The following is a 9,387-nucleotide window of genomic DNA, read 5'->3' on the forward strand; positions in this document are numbered from 1 at the left end:
ATTTAAAGCTATTATTAAGGAGCATTAGAAGTAGAATGATTCCTAATAGGAGACTTTTACTTAGGAGTTAAAGCGTCTCTTGGATTCCTAGTATATAGATTTAGCTAAGTCTATTTATAATTATCTAGAGTACGTTAATATCTTACTTACTAGAGTACCTAAGAAGAAGAAAGCGGTCTATTAATTATCTATAGTCTAGAAGGTATAGGACTAATTTCTACCTACTCTCTAGACTAGTCTTTAGGTCTATAAGAAAGGAGATATATAGGTTAATAATATAGAATAGGAGGAGTTCTATAACTTTATATAGGAGTGCCTATATAAAGGTATTAATACTAGGTTAGTCTATTATAAACTAGATCTAAAGGGTAGAGAGGTAAAGCTATAGGTAAGCCTACCTATTAAGAAGGGCTTAACTACTCCCTAGATTTAGGAAAGTCCTTTGGTACTATCTATCTAGAGGGATAACGTATTTGATAAGATTATTAATAGGCTTATAGACGTACTATATAAGCTTTAGATCAATAGAGGGAAAGTTAGCTAAAGGGGCTCTAATAGAGCTAGGCATACCTATAACTAGATAGGTAACCTAAGTGATAATAAAGTTAAAGAAATCCGGACCTTCTTATCTACCGCCTAAGAGTCTTAGTAAAGAAAAAAGGGTAGATACCGGCTAGGTCTAACCTCTATAAGTCCTTAAGGGTATTACTACTATAGTAACTAGATATACTTTGCCTATAATTATCCTATCCTTATAGAGGATATCTATAATAGGCTTATCTATTAGCTTAGTTTTAAGTAGATATTAGGGAGGAGAGATCTAAGTCTCCCTAAGAGCTAGAAAGTTAAAATCCTTAGGGAAGATATAGCTACTATAGCTAATTAAGGAATATAGTAATATATTATCTATACTTATATATCTCTTTAGCTAGACCTTCCTAGCTAGGAGCTGTATTAGAGGTTTATAGAGGCTTATTAGAAGGAGTATAGTTAGGAGTACTATCTAAATTTAAACCTTATTATAGATATTACCTTCCTTTAATAAGTAAAGGGCCTATAGCTACTAGAAGTGGTTAGAACCTCTCTTAATTGCCTTTTTAACTCTAAGCGATCCTTTTTAAAGTCTATTTATAACTATACTAAGGCTAGAGAAATCAATTTCTAGATAGACTATAAATAGGGAGGGTAGATACTTATCTAGTAGGTAAAACAGATAGTATCTTAGAAAGATACCCCTAGCTTCTCTATAGACTATAAAGAGTTATTAGCAAATATACCTCCTTCTGACCAGATAGTAATAGAAGCATTTAATGCTATCGAGTTAGAAATGGATAGTAAAGATATATCCGATAATAAGGGAGAGGCTATAATAATAGTCTAAGGAGCGCTACTTACAAAGCGGCTTTTTATAGAAATAGAGGACAAACCTATATAGGACGCTATCCGACTAAAGGAAGGGAGTAAGTATAAGACTATCCTAATAGTAAAGAGGAATTTAGGAATGCCGCCATTAGAAGGGCTACCAAAGTCTAAGCCTATTAGCTAAGAGGTTATACCTATTATTAAGGGGGTAACCTAACCTATAGGTAGGGACGCTATCCCTCTAGTTAGATAGAAACAAGCTATCTAGTTTAAGGAAAAGGCGAAATCGAACTAGGAGAATATAGCTAATGACATAGTAATACTAGTTAATAAAGCTCTATAAGCTAAGACCTTTACTATCGATAAAGTACTAGGAATCTCTCTAGCGTTTAGAAATGCCCTAATCGCTTTTCTAAAACAAGACTATATAAGTCCCTAGGAGGTTATTAAGTATAAAGGCTTAGCTATCCCCTATCTAGACGATCCGGTGCTAGTAAAGCTAGTAAGGAACGAGTATCCCTAGGAGGTTAGGACTAATCTTAGCTATCTAGATAGATAGAGCTATATTAAGGGGGAAGAGGCTATAATTATAGTTCTAGTATTTCTAGGAGTTACTAGTAATAGCTAGTAGGTAGTAGCTATCGATAGATTCTAGAGCGATTACCTTACTAGGTAGTAAGATTAGCTAGACTCTAAGGAAATCGAAACTAGCTTTAAAGTATTAATTTATATACTTTTAGCTAGTTAGAAGATCTAGATAGGTATACTTATATAGATATATACCTTAGTAATACTATATTATATCTTTAAGGACCCTAAGGGTAAAAAGGTACTTACCCTTATTAATACTAGGTCTAAATGTAATATAATTACCCTTAACCTAGCCTAAAGATACTATCTCCCTATCTAGTCGATAGCAATGATTTCGAGAGGCCTCTATAATAGTAGGCCATTTACTAGGGAAACTATTAATATAATTATTTTAGGAGCGATCTTAATCTAAGAGTATTTCTTTATCCTAGATAAGGATATTAGTAACTATTAAGTCTTATTAGATATATCGTTTATCTATAATATAAGCCTAATATTTAGCTATAATACTAGCTATCTAGTTATAACGAACATTATTATTAGGGATAAATTAATTAGAGTATTAGTTATCTTAGATATTATAGCCTATATAATATTTAAAAGAAAATATTAACTCCTAAGGGAGGAGTTTTAGGGCCTAGTAACGACTATTACTACTACCCTAGCCTTTACTAACATTTAGAATAGTAAAATTCTACTTAGATTTCTCAATAATTAGACTAAAGAAGCTATTTTTAATATAATACAAAGGATTTCTTACTTACCTCTTATTAATATACTTATTAAAATTTTAATGTTTTATCTTACTAGATAGGATACCTTGATATAAGTATACTAGAAGATAGAGACTAAAATAGAGGACATTAGCCGTCTAGATAGATAGAGAGGGCTTAGGGAACTTGCATTAGACATTAGGAAAGGCCTATAAGAAGTATAGACATTTATTATACGAAAATCGGCGGCTAGGAAAGTTTATCCTATAGATATAGTAGTTAGCGATAGCTTAATACCTAATAGTAACCCTAATTAGAGGGAGCGACGCCTAGAAGAAGCTACTAAGAAAATGAAATTCGAATTAGAGTAGGATAACCTTATCACGCTATAGCTTTTAGACCTAAAGCCTAGAACTAGGCTAATAGATAAGCATCTTAAGAAGATTCTTATAACTATAGATGGTTTTCTATCTGACTAGGAGAAGAAACTCTTTATATATATCCTATAGAACTAGGAAGTAGCTCTAGTATAAGATTTTACTAAATGTAGATAGATTTATCCTGATATTATTTCTCCTTAGGTTATCTAGACTATTCCCTATATAGTATAGTAATTAAAGAGTATTCCTATCTTGAAGCTATTAATGCCAAAGGTTATTAACCTCCTAAAGTAGAGAATTTAGTATAGGGTCATTGAGCCTAGCTATAGGAGCTACCGAAATAACTAGTTCCTAGTGCTTAAGAAGGATAGTAGTCTTAGGTTAATCAATGATACCTAGAAGGCTAATATTATAACTATATAGGACACGTTTATACTACCGGCTATAGAGGAATTTAGTAAAGACTTTAGGGGTTATAAGATTATCTCCCTCTTAGACCTCTTCTCTAGATATAACTAAGTTAGCCTAGACGAGTAGAATAGGGACCTTACTACCTTCTAGATGCCTATTAGCCTCTTTAGGATATATACTCTCCCTATAGGTAGAACGAACTTAGTAGCCTAATTTTAAAGAGTAATAACTAGGATCTTCTAGAACCTAATTCTAGATGTTTACTATATTTACCTTAATAATATCTATATAAAAGGCCTATAGTTAGACTATAGAAGGGAAGAAGTTACCCCTAGGTTATAAAAGTTTATAGTTAAATACCTCTAGAATGTAGATACGGTTTTCTTAAACGCTAAACTTACTAGAGCTACTATCGTAGCTAGAAAGTCCTAGTAATACTAATTATAAGCGGTTTTACTTAGCTACCTCTATATATCTAAGGGGCATCTCCCTAATAATGCCAAAATTACGAAAATCCTAGAATAGACTTCCTATTTAGATTTAAAGGATATCTACACTTTCCTAGGGATCATTAGCTACTACTAGATCTAGATTATTATTATTATTATTATTATTATTAGTCCTATACCATTATACTAATAAGTATACCAGAGCCTCTCTAGTTATATATAAAGGAAACCGTACCTAATAGGCCAGATAAAAACCTCTGTCCTACCTTTAACGCCTAATCTAGAAAACTAATATATTATAGAGAAAAGGAGAAGTGGCTAGAATAGCCCTATAGAGGCCTTCCCTCCTAATCTAGCCTCCTTACAAGGCGGTATTCCGGGAGCCTCCCTAGGTCTATTAGCCACTATATAACCCTCCTTGCCAAACGATAATTACAGGTCCCTATACCTTGTAAAACGAGGTCTAGGTCCCTTTGTAACTATATTTCCTAGGATTCCTATGTTCGGCTTCTTAGTAGGTTTAGGCACTAGATAACCAGGTACTCTACAGTCTCCCTCCCTTAGCTATAAGCATAGTAGGGGGTACTAACCCCTAGGACTTAAACCCTAAAAAGGAAGTCATAGAGGCCAATAGCCCCTATATAGGCCTATACTAGTAGGGAGCTCTAGGCCTTCGTTAGGCCCTGGTGCCTTTATAGGCCTTCCCCTATAAAAACTAGGTATAGGGGGTCCTTATCTAATACGTGCTATATCCTCCTACTAGCTTGGTTAGCCCTCTAACGGTCGCTTTAGCTAGCTACTATAGCTAGTTCTATAGCCTATAGTCTGCTTTATAGGGTCTATAGGGGGGGTTAACCCCCTCTATAGCCCTCCTAGACCTACTACCGGACTGTCGACCTTACTACCTCTAGGGCTATAGGCTTTAGCTCCTAGCCCCTTGCCCTAGTCCCTCTCTTCTAGAACCTCTAGCTAAGCCTATTATAGGCCTATTGGATAAGAGCCCTTATAGGGACCTAGGAGGCCCCCAGGCCTGCCCCGGTCTATAAGAGTAGCTAGTCGAGTTTGGCTTTAAAGTTGGTTAGCCTCTTGTTAAGATAGAGGTCGAGGGGTAGTACCTAGGCCTCTATTTTAAGGTAGTAGATAGGGGTAGCCTTATAGGCCCTAGTAACTACCCGAAGGGCCCTATACTAGGCCTTTAATAGTTCCCTAGCAGGGCCTTCTGGCTTACCCCCTGGCTTAGTAGGCTTATAGAAGTTTAAGGCCTTATAAGTTAGGGCGCTATAGATATACTTGGTATAGACCTTATAGGCCTATAGTAGGCTAGGGCCCTAGGTCTTTATAGTAAGTCTAGTTAGGGTAAACTCCTAGGTTTCTAGCTTCTTAGCTACCTTTATATAATAAGGGCCCTACTATAGCCTCTAATCTAGCTAGACCCCTAGGAATCTAGCTAACTTCGAAGGGGCTATAGTAATAATACCCCCTCTAGGCTATAGGAGCTCTAGTAGTTATAACTACTATTTCTAGCCCCTATTAAAGTAGATAAGTTTACACTTTTCTAGGGCAAAGGCTATACCCTAGGTCCTTACCTACTATAGGTAGGCCTTCTAAGCCTTCTATAGCTAATCGTTATAGGCCTTTTTAGCCCTCCTAAAGGCTAGAAGGTTAATATTATCGGCAAAGCCTATTAAACTGACCGTAGGGCTAGCCTAGTAAATGGCCTAGTAGAGGGAGGCTATATAGAGGATAAATAGTATAGGGGAGAGGGGTAACCCCTAGGGGACCTTAGCCCTTATTATTATATCTTCTATTTCCTAGCTATCGAAGTAAAGGATAGCTACCCTATCCTATAGCCACTCCCTAACCTAGACTACTAACCACTTCGGGAAGCCCTAGCTCTGTAAAGTGGTTAGTAGCTAGGTATAGTTAATAGTGTCAAAAGCCCCTAAGATATCGAGCTATAGGAGGGAGGCAGCTACCTTATACCTCTAAGCCTCTTAAACCTAGGCTATAATAAGCCAAATAGCTAGTTCGGTAGACCTATATTCCCGGTTGCCTATCTACTTAGCCAGGAGAAGCCTATAGGCCTCTATAACGGCTGTTACCTTCTAGGCGACTATAGCCTCTAGTACCTTATCTACTATTAATAGGAGCGCTATAGGCCTATAGCTACCTAGGGTAAAGTAGGCCTATAGGGGTTTGCTAGGCTTATAGAGGACTACTATCTTAGCCCTTTTAAACTAGGCTAGGAAATAGCCAAGCTATAAGCTCTCCGAGGCTAGTATAGCTAGTATCTAGTAGAGCGGCCGCCTATAGGCCTTTAGGACGCTTATAGAGAGGAGGTCCTCCCCTAGGGCCTTCTATAGGGCTGCTCTAGCTAGTACTACCCTAATATTATCTACTATAACCTCCTAGCTCATTTCGAACTTCGGCTCCTAGTAGTCATTTAGATCTAGGTTGTTAATATCTAATAGGTCTATTTCTAGGTTTAGAAAGAACTTGTTAGCTAGAGTCCTAGCCTTCTATTAATAGGTTATAAGCCTTCCTTTAAAGGCTAGGAGCTTTAGAGGGTTGACTAGTAAGTAGCTTTATAGCCTTACCTACTACTCTAGCCTCTATAGTAGGTCTAGCCGGTTAGTTACCTCCTATAATATAGCTCTCTAGCTCTTAGTCTTTATAGCTATAATAGTCTTAGCCTAGTCCCGTAAGGCCTGCTAAAGTACCTTCTATATATAAGGGTTTAGGGTACCTTTATAGGCCTTCTCTACCTCCTTAGCCCTCTTCCGGGCCTCCTAAACCTCCTTTATCTACTATTAAGCTCGTTTACTACCTATACTAGCCTTCTTTACTAGAGCCGAGACTATAGCTATCTCCTTAAGGGCCTCTATAAGCCTATCAAAGGCCTATAGAAGCTCCTCTAGGCCTTAGAAGATAGGCCCGGCCGGGGCTAATACCTACCTGCTAAGCTAGAGCAGGAGGTAGGCTACCTTGGCCTATATAACCTCCTTATCTAGGCTCTTCTAGTCCTACCCTTTATTAGCTAGTATAGGCCCGTTAGTCCCCTAGAGGGAGACATTTAGGGCCTATAGGTAGTAGTTAGACTTCCTATATTCTATAATATCCCTATAGGTCGCTTCTAGCCTAGCTAAGGCCTAGAGTAGGTCTATTATAGAAGGCTGGCTATATTAGTCCCCTTAGGGGGCCTTAGTGACCTAGCTATATAGCGTTTGTAGGTCGAGGTCCTACTAGTCTATAAGGCTAAGGAGGTCTCTAGCCCCTAGGCTAAGCCTGTTAAACAGGTCCTAGACTAGGTAGTAGAGGTTAAAGTTACCTATAAGAACTAGGGGGTAGGTTGGCTAAGGTAAGGCTAGTAGGTCCTATAAGAGAGCCTGCTCCCCCTTGTTATTATAGACTAACTAGAGCTTAAACCCCCTCTCTCCTAGGGTTAGAAAGGTTACCCTATATTAGTTCTCCTCTACCGAATAGTCCTACTAGCTAACTAGGAACCGTTTAACTACTAGAATAGCTGCCTTACCCTTTGGCTTATAGACTAGGTAGTATTTCGAAGCCTAGGGGTAGTATATTAACCCTATAAACCAGTTGATCTATAGTTCTTAGATAGCTAGTAGGTTATATTTAGCCTCCTCTAGTAGGACCTTAAAGGCCTATTTGTTACCTTAGGTATTCTATTAAAGGACCTTAATTTATATTTAAGGTAGCCGGAGTAGAGGACAAAGGTATAGTAGTAGTAGGCTTTATAGCTATTGCCCCTTTAACTAGTTATAAGAGGGAGGGGGCTCTAGGCTATAGAAAGGAGATATAGGTCTATCGGGCATCAAACAAGGCACTCCTAGCTGCCTATTAGGCTAGGGTAGGCCTCCTATAGGGGCGTTTAGCCCTAGTTTAGTAGTAGTTGTTATCTTCTAACTAGCTATTAAACTCAAAGGCTACCTTCTAGTATAGTTATTCTATTAGTTAGAAGGTCTAGGGTCTATACTAGTAGGCCTCTCTAACCCTCTCCTAGGCTTTGACTTTCTTTAGGCAGCCCCTATACTAGGTAATATAGGGGCCCTTATAGGCTATATACCTATAAAGGAATTAGCTAGAGTAGGTAAGGCACTAGGCCTCCCTAGTCTTCCCCCCTTCCTTATAGGCCTTTATACTATAATAGCTATAATAGGCTAACTACTAGTAGTACTACTAGGTATAGCTAAAGCCCTAATACTTGTAATACTACCTTAGCTCTAGAGTATCCTAGTAAGGTTTATAGTCTAGTACCTAGGTATCCTAGACTATGCCCTCGTTATAAGCTTTCTAGGCCTTTTCGAGGTCCTATAAGCCTAGGAGTACTATAGCCTACTTCCTTTATAGGCTCTTTAGCAGCCGGAACTTGACCGTTTCGATCGAGTATAGGCCTATAGCCCCCTTAAAGTCTTATTTACTAACCCCCTATAGTTCCTCCTTCCAGACTTCTTTAGCTAGGACTATATAGGCCCTATTAACCTCTCTAGCCTCCTCTCTAAAGGCTATAACTACCTATCGCTTATTAGCCAAATACTAATCCTTAGTAGCCTTATCCTTAAAGACCACTACTATATCCCTACTTAGGAGCTTCCTAGCTACGACAACTCCCTAGCGGCTAGAGGCTCCATTAATTGCTTAGACTATCTTAGCCAGGGTTTAGGCTTTAAGGTCCTCCTATAGGCTTATATTCCGTATCGTGACCTCCTACAAGGCTTGAAACGGTACTGCCTTAGCTAATAGTAGGCCTCCTTAGGGGCCTATTACCCCCTATTATAGCCCTACGGCCACCTATGCCTAGGTAGGGCAAGGGGTAGCCTTAAGGGCTTCTTTAAGCCCCTTTTTAACTTCCTCAGCTACGAGTTCCTATAGGTTTAGAACTAGGCCTATAATAGTAGTTATAAGGCCCTATAAGAGCCTATTAGCAAGGTCCTATACCTTGCCCTATTTAGGGCTTAATATAAGGTTAACTAGTTATATGATAAGACCCCTTAGCTCCTTAATATCCGGGGTAGGGCAGGCCTATAGTAGGCCCCCCTTTGATTAGCTCGAAGCTATAGGCCTCCCTACTTAGTGGCTTGGCAGTAGGCTTTAAATCGACGTTACGTTCAGGGGCGCTAGGTGGTCTATACGGTGAAAATTTTAATAGTTGTACGAGGTACGGTCGGTTGCGGTCGGGTCCGGTTCCTACGCTTGTGATGCCTATTGTACACCTGTAACGGCTCGTGTGTGGTTGAAAGTGGTACCGTTGGATAGCGTTTTTCGAGAGCTTTCCAGTGATGGTAGTTTCGTGCGTTTTGGTGGGGTATTTGTAAAGATGTAAGAGAGGCTCTGTATCTGTTAGGTTAGTTTAATAGTAATATAAGATATAATAATAATAATAATAATAATAATAATAATAATAATAATAATAATAATAATAATAATAATAATAATAATAATAATAATAATAATAATAATAAT

The sequence above is a fragment of the Thermothelomyces heterothallicus genome, assembly GCF_042370625.1.
Source record: "Thermothelomyces heterothallicus CBS 202.75 unplaced genomic scaffold P884_scaffold_11, whole genome shotgun sequence".
Classification (NCBI taxonomy): domain Eukaryota; kingdom Fungi; phylum Ascomycota; class Sordariomycetes; order Sordariales; family Chaetomiaceae; genus Thermothelomyces; species Thermothelomyces heterothallicus.